The sequence below is a fragment of the Crocodylus siamensis genome, chromosome 3, assembly GCF_052110815.1.
Source record: "Crocodylus siamensis isolate JL-2025a chromosome 3, ASM5211081v1, whole genome shotgun sequence".
Classification (NCBI taxonomy): domain Eukaryota; kingdom Metazoa; phylum Chordata; order Crocodylia; family Crocodylidae; genus Crocodylus; species Crocodylus siamensis.
In genome coordinates, this window is record NC_143397.1 from 206,257,747 (window position 1) to 206,282,551 (window position 24,805).

The 24,805-nt window shown below is 46.2% G+C and overlaps 1 protein-coding gene across 3 annotated transcripts in view; it reads left to right on the forward strand.

Moving 5' to 3' along the window:
- The first annotated feature begins 14,358 nt into the window (after positions 1-14,358).
- Positions 14,359-24,805, forward strand: part of PKIA (cAMP-dependent protein kinase inhibitor alpha) — a 72,925-nt gene continuing 62,478 nt past the window's right edge. Inside the window, exon 1 of one of the 3 annotated variants that reach the window (XM_090040216.1) lies at positions 14,359-14,487. The gene's annotated coding sequence lies outside the window, so the exon portion shown is untranslated. Of the gene's footprint in view, positions 14,488-14,810; positions 14,979-15,012; positions 15,290-24,805 lie in introns of those variants that run through there. The other 2 variants (XM_090040217.1, XM_090040215.1) reach the window with 2 other exon arrangements.

The window sequence follows — 24,805 nt, forward strand, 5'->3', positions numbered from 1 at the left end:
CATCATTCTTGTCAGCTTCACCAAGGCTACTTCTTACTTGTACACTTTGAATCCTATTATTACCATACCCTCTACAGATCTAATTTGTAGTGGTTGTCTATGGTATATACCAATTCTTCTTGACACTCCTGACATGAAGGATGGAACAAGTTTAAATGAACCTATTCTGTCTGGTTTCTTGTAATTTATATTAACTCTGCAGTGCCCTAGCATGTTGGGCCAGATTTTCAAATATTTAGCACCCACAACTGATTGGATTTTCAAACAAGCTTAACAGACCCCATTTCATAGATTTTGTAGATTTCATAGACATTTGGGCAGGAAGGGACCCCAGATGATCATCGAGTCCAGCCCCCTGCCCCAGGGGCAGGAAGTCAGCAGGGATCATAGGATCCCAGCAAGATAAGCATCCAAATGTGTTTTGAAGATGTTCAAAGTGGGTGCTTGAAGCGCCTCAGGTGGTAGTCTGTTCCAAACCTTGGGGGCTCGGACAACGAAGTTCTTTTTTATGTCCAGCCTGAACCGGTCACGGCGGAGTTTGTGACCATTTGATCTTGTCATCCCTTGGGGGGCTCTGGTGAACAGTCCTGATGAGCACCCCGATAAACTTATAGGTGGTCACCCGGTCACCCCTGAGCCTGCACTTTCCAGGCTGAATAGCCCCATTGCTCTCAGCCTCTCATCACAAGGTCTGTTTTCCTGACCTCTGATCATGCATGTGGCTCTCCTCTGCACTTTCTCAAGCTTCTCCACATCCTTTTTGAATTGTGGAGCCCAAAACTGGATGCAGTACTCCAGCTGCAGCCTCACCAAGGCCGAGTACAATGGGAAAATGACGTCCCGGGATCTGCTTGAGAAGCATCTATGGATGTGAGCCAGTGTTTTTCTCGCTTTACTAGCCACATCATCACACTGAAAGCTCATGTTCATCTTGTTTCTCTGTTTCAGCTCCTTTCGGCGTTTTGCCCATAGGCTATAATGGGGAATCATGAATATGCCTAATACATTGTCATTTCATGCTTGATTTGGATGCAAATTGCAGAGATGGTAGCCCCTTCTGAGGGCATGAAACCTGCCAAGTTTAAAGGAGATAGGTGCAGAAGTTTCTCAGAAACTACACATCAGAGTATTGAAAGCAAAATTTGCTGGCAATGGCAGCCTCCTGTCATCCGGCATTCATATCCAGGAGTTTGCATCCCTGGGAGGGCTGTGGCACTGTGCTGGACTCCTCCTGGGGCTGTGGGCCCCCGGATCCGACAGGAGGCTGCTGCTGCTGCCTGGGACCAATGCTGGAGACAGACTGTGCCCAGTCCCGGGCTCCATGGAGCTCAGCCCAGCACTGGGAGGTGGAGTACAACCCCAGCTCTGCCCACCTCCCACCACCAGGCTGACATTCATGGGGCTGCGGAGCTGCTCAGAGCACAGCCCAGCAGCAGAAGGTGGGCAGCACCAGGGCTGCTCTGCCTCCTGCCACCAGGCTTAGCTCCATGGGGCTGCGGAGCCACTTGGAGTGCAACCTGGAGGTGGGAGGCAGCCAGAGCCAGTGCTACACTCCACTTCTACCAATGAGCTGAGCTCCATGGAGCTGCAAAGCCATTTGGAGCTCAGCCCAATGGTGGGAAGCAGAGAGAAGTCCCAGCTCTGCCTGCCTCCAGCCACTGGACTGAGCTGTATGGGGCTGGCAGAGCTGATCAACACATAGCCCAGCAGCGGGAGGACTGTCACCCCTTGGAGCTGTGCTCCAATTGGCTCTGCCAGCCCCACAGAGAGCAGCCTGGAGGCAGGAAGTGGGGAGAGCCAGGGCTACGCCTCCCGCCAGGCTGAGCTACGTGGGGCTGTGGAGCTGCTCAGAGCGCAGCCCTGGCTCTCCCCTGGCTCCCACCACTGGGCTGCTTTTAAACTTTTGAAACATTTCAAGTTCCCTCATTTCGTTTTGAAGCTGTTTTGGTGGGGACATGCTTGGGAGGGATGGGCTACATCTCTCCCCTAAAGGCAAGCATGTCTTTTCTTCCAGGTTGGCTGATATCATACGGTGTGCTTTAAACTACCTTTGCTGAGGAATGGGGCCACAAGAGGACATAAGGACACCTCCCAGCCAAGACCGGTGACGTGCACAAAGAGTACCCATGTAAGTGACGGGGATCCGGATAGTCCTAAGAATCGGGGTGGGGGGTGCATGCACCAATACAAGGCTTTAAATGCCTCTACACTAATGCTCATAGCATGGGAAATAAGCAGGAGGAACTAGCCCTCTGGATAGCTAATACAAACCCGGACATAGTACAGCTTACAGAAACCTGGTGGGATTCATCCCATGACTCGGAGGTAAACATTAAGGGCTGTACACTATACAGGTGGGACAGAACGGAGGAAAAGTGGGGGTGTGGCACTCTACGTCAAAGAGCAATACACATCCTCAACTAACAGGATGGGGTCAGAGGAGGGGCAGGCTGAAGTGCTCTGGGTCAGAAGACAGGGGGGTTGTGGGGAAAGGGACTTAATGGTGGGGGTCTACTACAGACCACACAGCCAAGGAGAAGAGCTGGACCATGAATTCTGGGGTCAGCTTGCAGAGGCACTTAAGGCAAGAGATATAGTTGTCATGGGTGATCTAAATTACCAAGACATCTGCTTGGAGGAGCAGTCAGCCAGGTCGGACCACTCACAAAAGTTCCTTGCTGATATACAGGACCTCCACTGAACCCAGGAGGTGCACAGTCCCACCAGGCGGAATGCCCTCCTGGACCTGGACCTAGTCCTGGCCACAGGCGATGACCTGGTGAGGGGACTCCAGGTGCTTGGCCACCTGGGCAACAGTGACCATTGCCTACTGGAATTCATCATCCAGTGTAGGGTGTCAAGGGCCTGCAGCAAGGCAGTAGCCCTTGACTTCAAGAGGGCCAACTTCAACGAGTTGAGGAAATTGGTTGGAGAGGCACTGGGGTCCTGGAGGGGAACTGGGTGTCCAAGACAAGTGGTCGTTTCTTAAGGAGACGATCCTCTGAGCCCAAGGGGTGACAGTCTCAACGAGAATCAAAAGGGCCAAGAGTGCTCAAAAGCTCCCCTGGCTTACCAAAGGCATTCAGGAATGCCTGAAAGCCAAAACAAGGCATACACCCAGTGGAAGGGAGGGGCTAACACCAAAGAGGAGTATACCTCCATCGCTCGGGTTTGTAGGGGGGTTGTTAGGAAAGCTAAGGCAGATATGGAACTAGGGCTAGCATCAAGGATCAAGGACAACAAAAAGTCCTTTTTTAAATGCATAGGGAGTATGAAGAAAGCACCGGGTAACATGGGTCCCCTGTAGGATATGCTTGCAATCTGGTGGTTGCACGAGAGGAAAAGGCAGACCTTTTTAAGAATTTCTTTGCCTCCATTTTTTTGTGCAGGGACTGTGACTCCCCCACTGAGAGTCAGGACAGACTCAGGAGAGACTCTGCCAGGCCTAGGGTCAGGGAGGACCAAGTTAGGGAACTTCTGGAGAGCCTGGACATGTTCAAATCAGCAGGTCCAGAAGCTCTCCACCCCAGGGTTCTGAGGGAATTGGCAGGGGTTATCGAGGGGTCCCTGACACAGCTTTACAAACAATCGTAGTGCTCTGGCAAGGTGCCAGATGACCAGTAGAAGGCCAATGTGGTCCCTATTTTCAAAAAAGGGAAGAGGGAGGACCCAGGCAACTATAGGCACATCTGGGAAGGACCAGCAGTGGGGGATGATTCTCAGGGCAACCAGCATGGGTTCGTTAGGGGCAAGTCCTGTCAGACCAACCTGATTGCCATCTACGATCAGGTCACAGAATCATTGGACGCAGGTGTTGCAGTGGATATAGTCTTTCTGGACTTCAGGAAGGCCTTTGACACCAACTCCCACCCCATTCTCATTAAAAAACTAGGCAACTGTGGCATTTATCCCTACACAGATGGGTCACAAATTGGCTGAGGGGCTGCACCCAGAGAGTGGTAGTGGACGGGTCATATTCAACCTGGAGGGACGTGGGCAGTGGAGTCCCCCAGGGCTCGGTCCTCGGGTCCGCACTGTTCAATTTCTTTATTAATGACTTGGACGAGGGGATGAGAAGCACCCTATTCAGGTTCACTGATGACACCAACACTTGGGGCGAGGTGGGCATGCTAGAAGGTAGGGACAGGATACAGCTGGACCTGGACAGGTTACAGGGGTGGGCAAATGAGAATAGATGGGATTCAATACTGACAAATGCAGGGTACTGCACTTGGGCAGTAAGAACCAGCAGTGTACCTATAGGCTGGGGAACTCTCTTCTCAAAAGCACAGAAGCAGAAAGAAATATTGGAGTCATTATCGATTCCAAGATGAACATGGGCCACCAATGTGAAGACGCAGTCAGTAAGGCCAACTGCACCTTGTCATACATCCACAGATGCATCACAAGCAGGGCCAAGGAGATGATTCTCCCCCTCTATGTGACACTGGTCAGGCCACAGCTGGAGTACTGCATCCAGTTCTGGGCGCTGCACTTTAGGAGAAATGTGGCCAGCATAGAGAGGATTTAGAGGATGATTTGGGGACAGCAGGGCTGACCCTATGAAGAGAGGCTACAGGACCTGAACCTGTTCAACCTTCACAAGAGAAGGCTGAGAAGGGACCTGGTGGCCATCTATAAACTTACCAGGGGGGACCGGCAGGGAATGGGAGACCCTGTTCACCCGAGCACCTCCCAGAGTAACAAGGAATAACAGCCATAAGTTGTTTAAGAGTAGGTTCAGCCTGGACATTAGAAGGCACTACTTCACAGTCAGGGCAGTTTGGATCTGGAACCAGCTTCTAAGAAAAGTGGTGCTGGCTCCTACCTTGGGGGTCTTTAAGAGAAGGATTGACAGTTACCAAGCTGGGGTCATATGAGCCCAGTATTCTTTCCTGCCCATGGCAGGGAGTCAGACTTGAAGATCTACTTAGGTCCCTTCTGACCCTACATCTATGAAACTATGGATGCTTTTTATTTCATTTCTATTTTGTGTTTTGAGCTCAAAACATGTCAAAATACCTTTGAAATGAAACAGTCAAGTGAAATTTCGCACAGCCCTACTTGTTACTGTTGGCTACAAAGCACCGACTCACAGGATCATCATAAAATTCTAGTTTATTGGATGGATGCAAAAATCAGACCATAAACTTTGGTGCTGATTCCCTCAAACACACACACATTCACACACACACACACATACTCACAGTAGCTAGCTCTGATCACTAAGCACCAGTGTCAAGATATACCTATCCCCAAGTGCTGCAGTCCACTGTTGATGGCCAGTCGAGTCTACCTTCAGTGCAATGTTGCTGCAGAGAGGGGCGCTGGCTGGTCCTTCTGGCTGAACAGGCGGGGTGCTGGTAAGGTCAAAGAGGGCACCATTGGGGGGTCATTCTTCCCTGCCTTTTATCCCTCTCTGGCTGACTTTGGTGATGCCCCAATTCTTGGGCTTACCCAAACCAGGGGTCATTAACCTCAAGGGACGTCCCTCTTGGTAGCTGCTGGATGGCAGCTGTCAGCCCCAGGGGTCACGTCCGCACATACGTGCAGTCTCAGGAGTCCGTTGATGAATTTTGATGATGCCATGATGAATAGAGCTCTGGAAGTGGCTGATCAGGGGGTATTTCAGCCCCAAGGGTCTGTTTCCAGCATTGATTAGTTCAAATGGGGGCTTCCATACCTTTAATAATGAAGTTTCCAGGAATTCCTGGCTCTTTATTGATTCTTTCTTCTCCTTGGTCTCTGATTTTGTAGGTATTAATTGCCGCTCATTAACATAATTATCCAGACTAGCTACTCTGTTACACAATCAACCATAATTCATTCAGGGACCTGCTCCATACAGAGATTCCTGCTCTTGCTAACATTGTTACATGGTACAACTTACTTTTAAACTTAAAGTACATTTGTAAAAGCATCTACAAGCTCTATTTTCACTACAAATACACCTTATATAGAAATAAAAATGATAGGATAGAAGAAAAAGAGAGAGGAAGGAAGAAAAGGTAGAAAAGAGAAAGCATTCCCAAAAGGAGGCAAATACTAAAAAAAGGGGCTTTTGCCATATGGAGGAGCTTCACATTTGAGAGGGAGGCAGACAAAAGGGTTTCTTGCTACATTACCATATATAATCTCCATGGCAATTTTATCGTGCTCATTTGCAAAAGTGGTAACTTTTTTTCCACAACTGTTCTCTTTGGAAAGATCTTACTCTTCTGATGGTTTGAAACCTTCTTCTAATTGCCAACTCAAATTTATTATCATGCACAGTATACCCTGTATTTATTTATAGGCAGCCAACACAAGAGGGAGATGTCATATCCCATCTTATCCTTTATTTGCCAGCCTAAGCAAGACAAGTGTTTTTTAGCCTCCTCTCATAAAAGAGGCTCTTGATTCTGTTGAACGTCCCATAACCCTTTTCTGCACAAGTCCCAATTTGAATTGTTTGAATTCTTCTCTCCTAAAAAAAGGTAAGTAGAACTAAACATGGGATTCAAGAGGAAGTCCCACCAGTGCTTTGTACAATAACATTAATATATCCTATAGCAAGTACAGTTTTCACAGCCCCACTCATAGTGAAATAGATAACTTACTGCTCTCACTACCTCAGCGTCTCCAATGCTCAGGTATAGAATAATATGTCAGAACAGTAGCAAAACTTGGGGTGGATGACTGGGGCACTAACCACAGACACTGACTTAGAGGAGGCACCAAAATGGCACCTTCCCAGGGAGTCCACAGCATAGCAGTACCTATAGGAATAGTGTATTGCCAGGTGCAGGGATACCGCACCACTGCAGTAGCAGCAGCAACAACCACAGGAGACAGAGCAAACCATTGCAGGTAAAACGGACACATTTTCAACACATAGTTCTTTGGGACTCAGCATCCCTCCCCAACTGCTCTCTGACCAAGTTTGCTAGCTATGCCTCTGTATCAGGGGATCTAGCACCATGGGATTTATGCCCTCCAACCAAAACATTTTCTTATTCCATTCTTTCTTGTGTGCAAAGCCCCCAGAATAAGAGAAAATACATTTAAAATAGAGTCACCCAAATAGTCTTTGCCTTTTTATTCAATACCTGTTATCAAATCAGCAGCCACAAATTTGTTCAGTATCCCAGGGCCCAGTGATTCCATCAACAATAAGGCTTGCTCAGCCAGAAAGCTCCAGTTAAGAAATATAGATCTTCTTTGTTCTAGTCCTTCTTTCATACAGCTGACTTGGAGCAACAATTATAAGTCCAGTTTAAGGTTAATTAACCAGTCTATGCTCTTGAGGAAAGGGACTGTATCTCTGCAATTTGTATAGAGGACAGGGTGCTGTTATGCGGACCATAGCTTGATCAGGGATGCCACAGTTACATTCTGTAGAACACCTAATACACCATCTGGGCATTAAGTGGCTGCAGCAGCCATGCCTAGTTCAGATTTAGAACCTTCCATATTTTTTGAGGAAAGTCAAAACCAGGAAGCTTTATTGCTAGGTTGGAAATTAGAAGTTTATTCCAAATGGTGGTTTCATTCCACGCTTTCCTCCAAGCTGCTTCATTGTTGTGTCCTCTGCAGGCTTGTACACATGCCCACAAAGGTTTCTGGGAGATTCTTTAAATCTCTATGGATGGTGAGGTCTGGACTGTCATTCATGCAGAGGACCTCCCTGTATGTAGCTTTGTTGCAGCGAATGTCTGGAGAAGCAATATTGGCCAGCTCCAATAATCACTGAGTTGGTGTAGATTTCAGGGTTCTGGTGATAGCATGCATTGCACAATTTAACTGGACATCCATGTATTTGGTATGAATGTTAACTGGTTAAAATGCAGTTCAGCTAACCCCTCTCCTTTTAAACACTGTCCCACACCTGCTGCAGATGAAGCTGCATGGGGTAAACTGAGCCTACATATCTGCATTAAGTTCACCAAAACCTGTATGCCCCTACCACTTACTGGGGCCGGAGCCTGTCAGTAAGTGGCAGATGTGGAGGCTGCAGGTGTGGGGGCAGAGGTTGCAGGGCAGAAAGGAGACAGCAGAGGAGGGTCAATGCTGTGGGGCATGAGGATTATGGTTGGAAGAGGGGACTAGTAGCTACTGCCTTCCTAACCACTGCCTCCTGTACACCTCCCCCTGCTACCTTGTACTTAAATCCAAGATGAGGGGTTTCCCCTCCACACACACATGCATTAAATATAAGCAAGAAACCTCATTTTGGATTTGAGTAAATACAGTACTACCCACAATTTGCTACACTCATTTTTAAAAATTGTTATTGGATTAGCTACGTGTCAGCTCTTTAAGCATTCTTAGACGGAAATTATATGATACCCTTGTTTTAAATCAGTAAACTTTTCCACCTGGGACAGAACTGGAAATGGCACTATACTCTCACTCGCATTAGATTCCTGTCACCTACCCCCACCCTCCAAACCCCAGCCAGCATTTTCTGCATCATTCTCCTTATTGAAAACTGAGGTAAAGCATTCATGTAATTCTGAGACCACACCTAGATGACTATTTTTTAAATTACAAATTGACCTTATTTCTCCTAAAAAAAGAACTATAAAAATCACAGTTGACTAGTATGGATGTCAATCTATATTCAGAACAATACATTACTACTGTAAGAGCAAATAGCCCTGCATGACTCTGTAGGCCATGTGTAGGCCTGTGCAGCATGGGCTATAGGTAGGCTGCCTATATAGAAATCCCAGAAATCTAAAACATTATCCAGGACATTACCCTCCACTCTCCCCAAATTGGTGGGGGTGGAGTGGGGCTGCATGGTAGGCAGGCAGCAGTGCCTGCCTGCCCACCTGCAAGACACTACTCGCTGCTCTGACTCCCAACCAGACTACACCTGTGCCCTTGTGTTTCCAAGAGGCTTATTATAGTTCCTAACAGCTGGCTAGGACCAGCCTCTGACATCCGGGACTGTCCGAGCTAAAACCGGACATAAGGTCACCCTAGCTTTAGGTAACAGGTTGTATCATGTTACAACCTGTTCTAAGCTTGACCTACGTAGCAATTATGTAAGTTAAGCATGCATAGTAATCAAGTGCATTAACATAACACAAGAAAGTGAAAAGGGGATCGATGTAACCAAATGTATTAGATATTAGTTTGATATGATAGATACGTTTTTGTTAAGATGCTTAGATAGTTATTAAAAAAGCAAAACAGCCTTGTTAGAGAAGGCCATAAAGTAAGGTAAAGAAGAAACAGGCCAGTGTTGACAATGAACAGCATTCCACAATGGGGAAGAAAAGGAGATAAAAGACTTTCCCTTTTACTTCCCAAGGATATAAATCCCAACAATTGACACCTTCCAAGTCCATAAGAGATCTGGTTCAATTCAGTTCCAAAAGTTTCAGTGAAACAAATACATTTAAATAAAATCAATCACTTATTAGAGTATTAAAACCAGCTAGCAATACTGGGCATAAGCTGGAGGAAACTTCAGAGAGGAACAAAAAGGAACCAAATCAGCAAAAATTCCCAAGGGAACAAAGTGGACCTTGTCCCCTTGAAATCCAAGGCTACATAAGCATTGTCTTTATTAATATGAATAAGTCTTTGCTCTTATATAGCCTAATAAAGGTTTTGAGTTGTGACCAGAACAGTCTCACTGGTAATCAATCTGACTCTAAACCCCACTTAACATTTGAAGTAATAACTCCTTAAAGAGTCCGTTAGTATGTCCCTTAAGGGTGTGCACAGGGTCATCTGCTCCACCATGGTGTCTGCTGCATGGTGTCACAGAGTTCAGATTACAAGGAAAAAGGCCCCAAGGACTGGCTGACCCAAATCATGATGACCCCTAATTTCCCAGGATGTCCCTGGAGTGAAAGACAGGCAAGCTAGGTGCGCAGAAATCCTAATAGGGGGAAGTCTTGGGTCCCCAGCTTTAGGGCTATCCATGTAACTGCTAAGCACGTCTGCCACAGAGCTATTGCCCACAAGGTTTGTTGACATGAAACCATAAAGAGCTGGATACACTTTAGAAGTGTGGATCAAAATCAAAATGGGTTTTAAATGATTTTTTGTGGACTATGAACTTATTATTCAGAAAAAAATCAGTGATCCTAAAAATTTCTTGAACTAAATTCAAGTCTAAAGTTAAATTTAAAATATTCAAAAGATAACAATTAGTGTCATTCTTCCAAAATACAAATTAACTGAACTGATCCAAAACTTGTACATAATAATTGTGTTACTACAACTACTTGCTTTCTCTTTCTCCATAACATAACCCCCCACAAAACCAGGAACATTTGAATTTGGAACCCCTAAAACCATGTCTGTTTGGATCCAGAGTTTCAGCTCTGTATGTCATATGAGGTTTTAATCTAGAACTGAAGTTCAAATCCAATGATTTCATAAAGTCCTTTTTAAACCAGTTTTTGTTTCCATTTAGCTATTTTATTATATTGACATAGAATTTTGAGCTGAAGACTATATGGTGAGCCTTGAGCAGAATTATTTTTTGGTAGGGAGGCTTTTTTTGTGTGGTCATTTTAGCCTTTTTGGTATATTTAACCCTTAGGGTTCTTTCCTTGATTGTGTGCTTCCCCTCTAGGATTTTTATAAAACTAATAATAATTCAAGGACTTTCTCTGTAGTTATCAACTTATATTAGGGGGAAAAGCTGTTTTTCTTAAAACTGAAACTGACAATGTGAGGTCAACTTATAGGGACAGACTATTTAAAATCAAACCAGTGTATTATTCTTAATTTCAATCCTATTCTTACTGCATAAATTCTCCACTTTTTTCTTTCTTGGTTTTGTTTTATTTATAAGGCTACAATTTGGTTTTTAATATTTATTTTCATTTCCTCTAAATAGTCTAACTCATCCTTATTTTTAGCTCATCTTCACTTTATTCCTTCATTTTATGATCCTAGGGATGTGCCTTCTTCTGCTTATCAATCACTATTTTCCTTTCTTTAGGCTTTTGCAGTGGTTATTCATTGAGGTAAATCTAGAGCCCTTCCCTGCAATAATTTTGTCCTCTTGCTTTTACAAAATCCAGAGAGGTTTAGACCCTTTGGCTACATGAAATTTGCAGTCTCCTCCATCCCTAAAATCTTCTATTCAGCTGAATTAAGTTATTTTCTCAAGCCTGCCTTTTGAAATTTCAAACCTTCGTTACTAACATATTATTGTTTATCTTTTAATTTAAACTGAATTAATTCATGATCATTTGCTACAAGGGTATTTTCTCTGAATGGAAAAGGATCTCTGGGCATCTTTAAATAATACTAATAAATATACTTCCCCAGTAAATAACATAAAATTAGATAGATCTTCTCCATTTTGGAAAATGATGCCTTTTGACTATTATGTTTAGGCTGGGAACTTTTACTTGTTTTCTTTTATTTCAGTGAAAAATAACAAAACCAAAAGAGCCTGTCCAAGCTCACATCAGAGTAGCACAGTTAAGGTACTTCAGTACAACAGCACAAAGATGTTATGTTATGGCTCACATCTTATTTGAGCATATTTGTCTCCCCACCCTAAATGACCAGTTATAGCAGGGCTGACTGGGGCAGCGTTAGGTGCAACTTCTGAGCAAGATGTCCATTCATATCTCTGGAGCTATAACAAGACACTTTAACTATGCCACCACAACTTAGCAAGACTTTGTGCCAATGGAAAAATAATACTAATGACAAACGCAGGCTTTTTATATGCCCAAACCCACTCACTTATAGTAACCGAAAATACTTAATAAACTGTAAACAGTGAGATCACTTACCCAACACTGAAATGCAGCTACTTCCAGGCTGGGGTCAAGCAGCCATTCTGCCCTGGGGTGACTTAAAATATGCAACAGTTTTGAGGTAAGGACTGAAGAATAACTGCCCTGATTAAAACAACAGTAGGAATCCAGGAGAATTTCTTGCTGTGAATGCAAGAGACTGGCCTCAGTGGCTCACGAGACTCTCCTTCTGAAGCTCCCCCCTTGTTTCCAAGCTTGGAGTGGAAGCACTTCTTCACAAATTCCCCCTCCTGTCTCAATCCATTTTAACCACTGTGAAGGATGTCACCTTCAGTAGCATACTGGCTCCCCAACGCTTCCTCCAAATACAGAGGATTGGACTCAGTGGCTCAAAAAAACCCTTTCATTCGTATGTTCCTAAAGCTCCCAGATATATCATAATTCTGGCGTGATTTGAAGGGAAAAATCAAAGTATTGTTTGGCTACTGAGTGTGCTCTACCTCTGTCCTGCGGACCAAATGTAGCCCATTGAGTTGTGGCACCCAGTCCCCGGGGCTCCCCACAGGTTGGGAAATTTGGCTGTGGGGGAGGGGGTGGTAATTAATATGGCCACGTTTCCCCATTGCCAAATTCCCAAACCCAACCCCCAAGCCTGTGGCAGGTTGGCGACAGGCCAAGCCCTCTCCCCTCTGAAGAACCAGGCTGCGACTGCCACAAGCCCCACCCCCAAAGTGTGATTACGCTGGAGCTGGGCCGTGTCCCCCCCACTCCTTACTGGGTTGGTTTGGGGCTCTGTGAAGCCCCCTTTCCCCCTCTACAGGGCCAGGTTGGGGCCCCCTTTCCCCCTTCAGGGCTGGGTTGGGTCACATGAAGCCCTTTTCCCCCTGTGAGGCCAGGATGCCCCCCACCCCACCTCTGCATGTGCCAGAACAACTGCATTGGCAGTCCTTGTGCCTTTGTGAGAGCTTTTCCATCAACATGACCAGATGTGACCCTGCTTAGCTTGTGAAATACAAAGCTCTCCCAATGATATGGCCGTCTATATATTTGGAGAAGGCAAGAAGGCTATTATTTATGTAGCACCACAGTGAACTGTTCTGTGTACAGCAGTGGTTTTCAACCTGTGCTCCGTGGACCCCTGGAGGTCTACAGACTATGTCTAAGGGATCTGCAAAAGATGACTATGACCAATCAAATATATGTGAATACCCACACTTACAATTCAAAGGGCGCCGCACGTCCATTTGAAATTTCCAAAGGGCTCCGCATCTCCATGCAAATCTGTTTAGGGGGTCCAGAAAAAAAGTGGTTGAAAACCACTGGTGTACAAGACCCGTTCATGTTATCCTCAGCTGTGGCTGGCACAAACCCCAGGGGATGGAATTGAGCCTCATTTGCCCTCTACCTGCCCAGTGCTCCAGGAGACCTGGCTGCTTGTGAATCTTAAAAAATTGCCAGGGTACTTTTCTAAAGACAAGAAATTGACTTGGTGACCTGGGACAGGGAGCCTGCCCTTGTTCTTCACCCTCCCTGTACAACATGCTGGACAAGGACTAGAGGGAAACCAGAGATGCTCCATGCCCAGAAACAGCAAGGAGGCTTGGGGCAAGTTGACTGAGCATGGCTGGGGGTGACGAGCTCTGCTGTCAGTGAAGCCAGAAGCACTGAAGTCCTAAGCCCCTGAGAGATGAGGTTTTTTGGTAAATCTGATTATTTTTTATTACATCAGCTCAAATAGTTGGATAATTTCTTCTTTGTAAGCTTTTAGGTACAAAAGCCCTTCGTCAGGCTGAGGTAGCATCTGCAGATGGTCTGTGCTCTTCCTGGAGGAAGTGGTAAAGCAGCCAGAGACCAGCAGTATGCAAGAAAGCCAGTCAGTGAAAATGTACATTAGGGTGGTTGGTAGGTGAGACACAGGTTGTTCTTTTTAATATAAATTTTCCATATCCCAAGCTAAATTAGCCAAAACAAATTCCAAATCCATGAGTCAGTCCAGAACCACAAGTGGCCTTACTATCGGCAATCATCCTCCAAACCCATCTGGGGCTTCAGATGTTTCCAAAACCATTGGTGGTGCATAGGGGGTGCATGTGCACCCCGAGATTGGCCCCGCCCCCCCGGAAACACAATCCGTGAAACTAGAAGTGCACATGCTCACAGACCGGCTGCCGGGGACCCTCTCCCCCTCCAATCTGCGATCGGCCATCGGGGACACTCACCCCCTCGGCGATCTGGTGCCCCCCCCCCGCCCCAGACTCGAGAAGCACCAGTTGCCCATGCCAAAAGCTTTGCCAGACATCCTACATGCAGGCCCAGCCCAGAGGTTTGGCATTCAGGTGCCCAGGGGGAGGGGTGAATCGGGGTATCTGTCCCAGGCCCTGCATTTTGGAGGTCCCCACAGAGTCAGGCGGAGTGGCCGTAGTGACTCCGTGCTGTCACGGACTTCCGTCGAGCCTCTCAGCACCCCACAGCCCTGCCGCTGAACGGTTCATTTGCCAGGTTCATTTGCCCCGGTCCCGCACCCTGCTCAGGTCGCCTCTGCGGATGCCCCCGCGTTTCGCTTGCCCTCAGCCATAAGGCTGCAGGAGCAAGCAGGGGGGAGTCTCCCCTTTCCACAAAGTAGGCATGAAGCCAAGGCCTTCCCACTCCGGCAGCTAAGTGGGAGGCTTACTACACATCACCCTGGCAGGCGCTAGTACTATCCCCGTGCCAGGACAGCGGCCCTCCCCGGGTGCACTAGGAAGGTCGCCTCAGCGGTGACCCGGTAAGCACAGGACTAGGCTGGATGCGAGGCCGCCAGAGGCGGGGGAGACACAGGTGGGGGGTGGGGAATGGAAGTAGCCGGTAAAACCCCGGAGAGGAAGCTGGGAGCGGGGGCGCACAGCTTTGCCCAGCCCTCCGTGGGCTCGGGGCAAGCAGCGGCCGCTGGCGAGACTGGGGCATGCGAGGGCGGTGCTCAGCGCGGAGCCCCCGCGGCAGCGAGGCGGGAGAGGCCGGGCCGCAGCGCATCCCCCGGCGGCGCCTGCGGTAGCGGGCGGAGCCGGCAGGGGGAGGGGGAGGGGCGGGGGATGACTTCATGCGGCCGGAGCGCGGCGCACGCGGGAGCGGGAGCGGCAGCTGCAGCCGGAATGCGGGCGGGCGAGTGAGCGCGGGGGCAGCGCCGGGCGGGCACGTCCCCCCCGCCCCGCTCCTCCCCGCGCCGGCGGCACCAGCGCGAGGGGCAGAGGACGATGCGCTGAGCTGGTCGCGGCGAAGGTGAGTCCGCAGGGGCGGCTCCCGGGGCTGCCTCTGCTGCAAGCGGGGAGGCCTCCAACAGGCCACAGCCCCCCGCCCGGGGGGTCTCTTTAAAACCCTCACGTCCGCCCGGGCTCTGCTGCAGGGGCGCCCGGAGCTATGTCGGGGGATGCCCGTTTTCTGCCCGGCCCCGGGGCTGGCTCCTCCGTGGCTGTCATAAGCAGCCTGCGGGGTGGGGGAAGGAGGTGGAGGAGGTTGCGTCTCATGGACAAAATCCTAGAGGCCTCCTGGATCCATGGTTGCTACAGGTGCGGCAAGATGGTCCCCCCTAGGTATGTTTCCCTGGGGCTTGCTTTAATCTTCTTCAGCTTTCCAAGCGGCTTGGACTTCTCCTTTGGAGGTAGCAGGGGGGAGTGAAAGGAGCTACCATTGATGGACAGGAGCCTCCTTGCTGCACATCCTCACCACCCCTGAGCTAAGGGCGGTAGAGGAGGGCCAAAGAATTAGCCCTGGCACTGGCAAAGGACAACTGGTACCTGGGACTGGCAAGAGCTGGGACATCTTTGTGAGCTGCTGCTGAAGCTCAAAGCTGAAAGGGGTACCAGTATTCAGTGGTGGCAAGGGTCATTTTCTCGGAGGATGATCTCTGCTATGGCTGGTTGATGGGTCTTGAGGTGACTTAAGAGTCCAGTAATTGTTTGCCAGTATTGCCATTATTCCCAGTTGCAATAGAATAGATACCTTGGGGAGCTGCGGCTTCAACCTCATTCCAACTGGGGGATAAAAGAGTCGAGAGAGGAGGCAATCCTAGGTGTTTTGATACAACTTGGTTGCTGATGCCGTATCTTGTGTATGGAATATACCCAGGAGCTTATTTTCACGCATGAGACATCTTAAGGATTGAGCTGACAGAGGAAATCCACCTGCTGTATGTCTGTATTTGAGGGGATGGGGTTCTTGTATTTTTTCCCTTGTTCTGTTTGTTCTAATGAAAATGTGCCCCGAGCTAGCATGTCGACACAAGAAGGGGATTGGCATGCAGAGATGGATCATTAAAGAGAGAGAAAGGATTGTATGAACTACTGGTTAGCAGCTTTTACATGGCTTGAAGTGAAAACAAAAAGTGCCTTGGTACAAGGGAGAGGTGTTAGTTTATCATGAATGTATAATAAAGAAAAGAAGCCGAGCAGGAGAAAGCTGGAGGTTTAAATTCCCTGTGTGTGTATTTAGTTCTGTGTTCATCCAATCAGACCCTGGTATAGCCTGTTTCCTGTGTGTTTGTACTGGTATGATATGATTGGAGCCCCAGTCTTCTTTGAGGCACACCCAGCATTGTGTAACATCTCAAATACATGTATTGTGGTGAATAGTTTGTTGAGCTGTAGCTGCTTCTTTCTGGGAAGAGGTGCAGAAAGATGTGTGTCTGCCCCAGCATTGTTGCTTAGCCCAGAAAGAAGGCCATGGACTGAATGCAGGAGATGTAGTACAAGAAATGCTGGTTTGAAAACAAAAGGCGATTGGTTAATAGCTTTATTAAAGATGAAAAATTCACTAACTTGAGTTGTTGCTTCAAGAAATCTCTGCTAAATGCAATCCGTCAATGTAGCTTCAAAACCTTCCCTTTTAAAACATTCCATAATAATAGAATACCGTTTTTAAGTGTGCATTTTGACATTTCTACAGGTCATCTGGCTAACAATGATTGTCAGTTGGTGTCAAAAATGTTCTCACTGTGATTATGTGTTGTTTTGCAAAAGGAATTAACTGGTATGCTAGTACCTTTTTCATGATAGCCCATATGGTCTATATATTTGTGGTCGTTTCTCTGCTGAAGAGATGCATTGTGATAGCCTTCCATTTTATTTCTATGTAGTGTAGAATGGCATAACTAGTTATTTATGTTGACACTGCATTAGTGCAATAAATGGAGTCATTTGTGTGCTAGGAAAACTAAACACGACTGACGCGCAGTGTTTAACTTGCAGCTAATAAAGCAAGGGTAGTGGAAAAGGAAGAATACCAGAGTACCAGAATAACAGAGAGATGGCTATAAATTCACCTCTGAGGCAGTAAATACCACTGGTTTAAAAGTGAAAATTGTGCATGCCATTCTTTGGATCTCTGCACCTTGCAGATGAACAGGCAGTGTAATAAAATAAAGTGCCCGGAGGAAGAGGTGGTATTTAAATATTAACTTTGATTTCAGTTGTGGCTGCCAAAATGTCATTTTATTTGTTAAGTGTCCTAGAAGTGAAGCACGTTTGTCATTCACTCCATTATCTTATTTTTAAAAAAATGAAACTCTCTCTTCAATCATTTAAATATGGCTTGAAATAACTGAAGTGGGCATGTTTTAGACTAAGCATATAATCTTTCAATCACATGATTTTCTGAAGCATACCTCCAGTACACCACTCATGAACTCTGGGAAAGAAAGGGTTGAGCTAGCTGGAGTGGACAGGAAGGAAAAACAAATGCTTTTAACATCTCTGTAAATGTTTCCTTTAGTACATGTAAATATTTTTTGTTTTGCAAAGTTTATTGTACATTGGAAAATAATATGTGAAGATGGTCTTGATTGTTTGCATGGTCTAAGGGCAGCAGTGTTATAGTCCCAAAAGAACAGAGCACTTCAAATACCTAATTTTTTAATTTGTGTGTAGTAAAAGCATGTGGTATTTAAATGCATTACAGGCAAATCTCTTGAGATTCAAATGGCAGATGTCAGTCTGAATAGCTGCCTTACTCTATGTAAGAGGAATTCCCATGTAAATCTTTTATTAATGATTGCCAGTGGATGTATGAGCACAGACAGCAGACTGCCAAAGCTGAGTACATCCATGGACACCCAAGATGAGAATTCTGATGATTTTGAATAAACAGCACTTGGAACAAGATACGAAATTCAGCCAGTCCAGTAAATGCCTTTTCTTTCTAGGTCTGGGTGTTCAGCCTTTAGATCTAATACAAGGGGTCTACTGAACTCAAAGCAGTGGCCAGCCAATTTTTGTGTGCAAATCGCAGGACGGGTAGCGATGTTTGCAGGCAAATCTTGGACATGGTGACTGAAGTCCATCGAGCTGCCCATCATGGGGAGATCAATTCCAAAATGAAGTATCACTTAGAAAAGTAGTCATTTATCATGGCATATAGTGACAGTGCCATGAGCATAAGACTGCCAAGTTGACAGTTTTGGTATTTTTGGAAGAATTTTTTTTCAACCTTACTCAGCCTATGATTATGTGCAGCATGAGACCAAGAAGAAGCTTCTGTCTTGAATCTTTTTGGTAATTTAGATTTCCTCAATTAGTAAAACTCAGAAATGACACACTTCTCAACAGAGTTGGGTTTGTGTTCATGGTCCAAAATGTGATGAGAGCAAAATAGAAAGTGGAGCAAGAGTTCATAATTCATGTAAGCATTGGAAAATGCATGGAAATTTTCATAGATGTCATAGACATTTGGGCTGGAAGGGACCCCGAAGGATCATCGAGTCCAGCCCCCCGCCCCAGGGGCAGGAAGTCAGCAGGGACCATAGGATCCCAGCAAGATAAACTTCCAACTGTGTCTTGAAGACTTTTAAGTGAGTGCTTGAACCACCTCTGGCGGCAGCCTATTGCAAACCTTGGGGGCTCAGACAGGAAAGAAGTTCTTTCTTATGTCCAGCCTGAATCAGTCATGGTGGAGTTTGTGACCATTTGATCTTGTCATCCCTTGGGGCGCTCTGGTGAACAGACGTTCCCCCAAATCCTGGTGAACGCCCATGATAAACTTATAGGTTGCCACCAGATCCCCCCTGAGCCTGCACTTTTCCAAGCTGAAGAGTCCTATGGCTCTCAGCCTCTCATCATAAGGTCTGTTTTCCTGCCCTCTGATCATGCGCATGGCTCTCCTCTGGACTCTCTCAAGCTTCTCCACATCCTTTTTGAATTGTGGAGCCCAAAACTGGACGCAGTACTCCAGCTGTGGCCTCACCAAGGCTGAGTACAATGGGAAAATGACATCTCGGGATTTGCTTGAGAAGCATCTCTGGATGCAAGCCAGCGTTTTGCTCACTTTACTAGCTGCAGCATCACACTGAAGTCTCCTGTTAATCTTGTGGTCAATGATGACCCCCAAGTCCCTTTCATCTGTAGTGCTAACCAGCGTAGCACGGCCGGGCCTATAAGAATGCTGCAGGTTTTTCCTCCCAAGGTGGAGAACCTTGCATTTTTCAGTGTTAAACACCATCAGGTTCTCATCCGCCCATCTCACGAGCATTTTAGGCTCTTAAAAAGCTGCCTTAATGTGTAACACTAAAAAGGAAGCATCAGGTTTAAACATAGAAGCTGAATTTTAAATAACATTTATTTATAAGAATTTTCTGAGCCAGAGTCTAGAATGAGATGTGCATAAATTACAAAGGTTACATTGCATGAGAATTGACCACAGTTCATATAAAGATGGACATGACATGCATGAAAAGCTTAAGGGTACCACACTCGTTCATCACCTAGGAAAATATGATTATGCTGCATCAGAATATGGCTGATTATGTTAACCTATAACGTAGTTAAAATTCTGCCTGTTTTAATTCGTAATCTCAAATGGAGACGAGCAATGGCATTTCCTATTGCTATTTTTATGTTCAAGATGCTCAGATGCTGTGGGAGTGAATCAGTGTAAACTCATAAGATGCTGAAAAAAACCGCAAGATGTTGGTGTCATGTATAAATAGCCAATGATATATGCAGACTATCTAGATGATTTCCCACATGTTGGAAACCTCCAATGATGTCACTAGGACAGGGGCAGGCAATTGTTTCGGGGAGAGGACCGCTTACTGAGTTCGGGCAAGCTGTCGAGGGCTGCATGGGTAGCTCCGCCCCTTGACAGGTTCCCTGCCCCCTGGTTGCCATCTTGTGACCAGAAGTTCTGCCCCCTCACCCCTGACCTTTGCCACCAGAAGTCCCTCCTCTTGCCTCAGGAAGTACTCCTTTCAGCAAGAGGTTTTGCTATCTCGGAACCAGAAAAATGCCACATTATATTCTAAAAGGAAACATCTATAACACTGATTAATTTGATTTCAAAACATATTTTTGTCTGTATTTACATGTGTAGTGTGCATAGAGGTGATTGCACAATAACTTAAAATGAAGTCTTACTTTTGTATGTTGTAGGATGTGGCTGTAGATTTGTGAGGGGCTGTGGGTATGTGGGGTATGGGGGAGGGTGTGGGTGTGTCTGTTGGGGTGGATCGGTATGGGGTAAGGGCGCATATGGATATGTGAGTGGGTGTGGGGTTTGTGAGGAGCTACCTGTGGGGGGAGAGTGGCTGGGGTTTGTGAGGAGGTATGGGTATCTGTGTGTATGGCAGTGCAGGGGGGGTGCAGCGGTAGGTGCATATGTATAGTGGGGTGTGCATGTGGGACTCACTGTACGAACATGCACACACCCTCTGCCCCTGCCTACATAGACATCCCTCCCGGTCCTGGCCCCTGGGGTAATGGTGTGGCCCACACTCCCCTGTCCAGCGATGCAGCCCTGGGCCACGTGGTGCTGGAGCAGTGCATGGGCAGGAAGGCAGGGAAATGGCTGTGGGTGGAGCTGGGCTGGGCTGCTCACTCCTTCTGGCTCCCCCTGACTCCTACTGCCCTAGCTCCTGTCATAATTGACAGGTAGGCAGGAGCAAATAAATATTAATTTAGTAATTTTTTGAGGGGCCCCATGAGCCAGATAGAATGGCCTAGTGGGCCAGATGTAGCCCACGGGCCATGTTTTGCCCTCCCCTAAGCTAGGATTTATAAGATATGAGAGAGAGGCTTAACACAGATGCTGTATGGGGTGCTATATACTGGCTGATGCATTTCAGTTGTACTGTCTATATGTGTTATGTAATCACTTGAGAGAATGAAGATCAAGAAGAAATATTGTTATCTTCCTGTTTCCAAATTTTGGAAATTCATTACTTATACACCACCTTTCATCTTGGAACATCTCAAAACACTTTACAGCATGTTTAGATCAGGGATGAAAGTCGCTATTTCAGTATTTTCTCACAGAGAGACAGCCAGTAACATAAATGGGTTCCTTGATCTGTAGTGCTAATATTGAGTAAAAAGCATTTCTGCCTTAAGACTGCTGCAGTGTACTGAGCCATACTATTCTTATGCAAGCAGAAAATTCTCTCATCCATGTTGTGCCTCAGAAAGGCTATCCTTTAAGGCTTTTCATCTGTTCCAGAATGCAACTGGCAGCCCCTTAAGGAATGTTTCCAGTGAGGAGCACACTACATAAATGTGTTATGCCATACACTGACTACCAGTTCATATCTAGATTAGGTTTAAAGTAATGGCTCCAAATAATTTGTTCCTGACCTTCCTTAGAAATTGCCTCACTGCTTTCATGGTAAACTAACGTTTGAAATAATTGCACTCATCATAACGGAAGAAATGAGACTAGCAGCGTCACGTTTGTATTGGCTTTGGAATTTACTTTATCTTCCCTTCTCACCAGCACTGACCCTCACACTTGACCTTGGGGGGTCTCCAGGAATCCTGGTACTCTTGGCTGCTGGTCCTCTAACGCCCCCTCCTGAGAGCTGGAATGCATGCAAGAACTGCCAGTTCCCTAGGTATAGTGCTGACCTTTCAGACTTTCCTCTAATTGAAATGCACCCTCTCTCAAATTCTGTGGGAATTCTGGATAGCATTAACTCTTGCAGTGTATTAGCAGGTGTAAGCAAATACACAGAAAATGTCTCTGGCTCTGCCATTAACAGCATTAGAAAATTAAAATAAATGAAGATAATTTTGAAAACAAATGTTCTGAATGCATGATTCTCAGTCTAGCTCTCCAATCTCTGGGATGCTGGGATTCTCAGTCTAGCTCTCCAATCTCAGGCAAGCAGAATCATCAAGCTCCAGGAACTGGGGAAACTGATGGAAGCGTCCTGTGCCTTGCTTCAAGCTTCTTCCTCATCTCTGTGAGGCCTTCTTCTCACTCCATTCTCTTTCTTTTAAACCCCAACTTTTGTCATCTTTATTCCCCAAATCCTGTCCTGAAGAAACCCCTCCTGGGCTTGTCAATTGTTGGCCAAAACTTAGTCTTGGAAGTGCTCTCCATTTATCTCTAGTTTCATAGCTCCATAGGTTGTCAGGCCGGAAGGGACCTCGGCAGATCGTTGGGTCCAACCCCCTGCACCAAGCAGGAAAGATAACTGGGGGTCACGTGACCCCAGCAAGGTGACTGTCTAGTCTTGTCTTGAAGGTTTCCAGGGTGGGTGATTGTACCACATCTGGAGGGAGCTTATTCCACAGTCTAGACACCCTGACTGTGAAGTTTTTCCTAATGTTGAGCTTGAATTGATCTTTCAGGAGTTTGTGGCCATTACTCCTGGTTTCCCCCTCAGGTGCCCTGGTGAACAGTTGCTCACTGAGCCCTTGATGTACTAATGTAATGTAACAGTAAGCTGCTAACAGGTCCCCTCTCAGCCACCTTTTCCTCAAGCTGAAGAATCCCACATCCCTCGGCCTTTCCTCATATGGCTTGCCTTTTAAGACTCTGATTATATAGGTGGCTCTTCTTTGGACTCTCTCAGGCTTGTCCACATCCTTGTTACGGCGGTGCCCGGAACTGGACACAGTACTCCAGCTGCGGTCTCACCAGTGCTAAGTAGAGCGGAAGAATCACCTCCTTAGTTTTGCTGGAGATGCGTTGATTGATGCGCTCCAGAGGAGTATTTGCCCTACTGGCTACAGCATTGCACTGCCAGGTCATATTCATACTGCGGTCTATTATTGCCCCCAGGTCCCTTTTATTCATAGTGCTAGTCAGTATGATGCCGCCAAGCCTGTAGTTGTGTTGTGGGTTGCTCATCCTGAGATGGAGCACTTCACGTTTCTCAGTGTTGAACTTCATCGGTTCCAATCTGCCCAACTTGCTAGCCTGTCTAGGTTCACCTGTATCTGTAGTCTATCTTCAAGTGTGACCATGCTCCCTTATAACTTGGTGTTGTCTGTGAACTTGGCCAGTGAGCTCTTCACCCCCACATCCAAATTATTAATAAACATGTTGAAAAGTACTGGACCAAGCACCGACCCCTGCGGGACACCACTGCCCACTTCTCACCCGGCTGACACAGATCCATTCACTGTGACTCTCTGGGTTCTATCCTGCATCCAGTTTGTCACCCACCTGACTGTCCTGGAGTTAAGCCCACAATCATCTTAATTTTTTTCATGAGGACATTGTGGGATACTAGATCAAAGGTCTTTTGGAAGTCTAGGTATACCATGTCAACCTGCTGTCTCATGTCCAGGTGGTGAGTTACCTGGTCACAGAAGGAGATGAGGTTCGTAAGGCAGCCCCGTATAGCTACACTCCAGTCGTGTGAGGAGTCCCAAAGTTGGAGACCTTGTTAGCAAAGTTAGACATATAGAGCTATTTTATGCAGTTTTCCGACTAGCAGTGGTATATATAACTTCATGATATGGAACATTGTTTCTTAAGTTGATGAGAGTTTTCAAAGTTGTCATGGTGATAGAGAAAGGTTAGGATCACAATTTGTGCTTCCCTTCCTGGACAGTATGTCTATATGGCTCCAGGCAGTGCAGTGATAATATCAGGATTACCTTAGTGCTTACTCTGAAACCAGAAGCAATATGCCTACATAAGTAATTAACCCAAGTTAATTACTTCTGCCAGTCTCAGTGGCATGCCATGCTAATGTGTACAGATTGCTCCTGCTTGTGGAGCTGGTAAGCACAGAGCTCACACGGGTATCTCTGCATGGTACTGTCTTATACCAGGTAGATGTACCCTAAATGTGCAGAGCAGGGCTCTCAGCTTAGTGTGTGAGCATAGTTAGAGCAGATTTAAGGTATCTTCATGTCCTTCAGACACTGAGTTGCTGCAGGCACTAAAGTGTCCCCTGGCATAACTTGACTGGCATGGCAGAAGTAGTCCAAATTATGGTAGCCTCTCCAGGCTGACTTATGGTGCACAATACTTCTTGGACTCTCCACATATTCTGTAGTCCTAAATTGCATGTCATAACTGTGCCTCCAGTATATCCTACCATGTCTCTGTACCAAGCTTCAGAGGAAGTCTTTGGCTGGGAACTTCACAACTGTCTTATTCTGTACCTCTCTGCAAATAGATATGGGAATTTTAGGGCTCTTTATGTTGTTCTGGCCCTTTTAACTTCCATATAGAGTAAAGCTGAGAATCTTGTCTAAGATGTCTAGTGCACTTTCTGAGCTTGATTTTACAACTTTACCTGACACCATTTTTATGTAGTTGCAATCCACATTGTAGGCTTTCTTTAGAAAACAGGTTAAGTTAGCAGATCTAGGTGCTGTTACACCTGAACCACCTAATAGCAGGTATCTCTACTCTGACAAGGATAAAAATCAAAGATTTCTCCTTAACCATGTATGTATATGCATCCTAAGATCTGTTTAAAATCTGATAAGAAAATGGAGGTGGGCATTTTCAGTACATATATTTTATTGGTTCAACAAAACCTAGGATCTGTACTATTTGTTGTAGTCATTTTTTTTTACTGTTACTCAGTAAATGATAGAGCATTTCTGTAACAGTTGCCAAAATGGCCTATGCTCTTTCCTGGCTTTCAATAAGAGATAGTCACTGGCCTCAGGAGTCTAATGATAAACAGAAGAAGACCAGTGAGAGGAAAAGAAACTACCAATGAGATACCCTTCTGCAATTCAAGTAGATTTACTGCAGGCAGGTCAGTAGAAGTTTACATAGTGTTGGGGGGCTTCTGAAAGAGTCACATCTGTTACTTCATCCAGTTAGCATATATGTACATGTTAAGTTGCGTTTAATGGTATGTCTGGTATTTT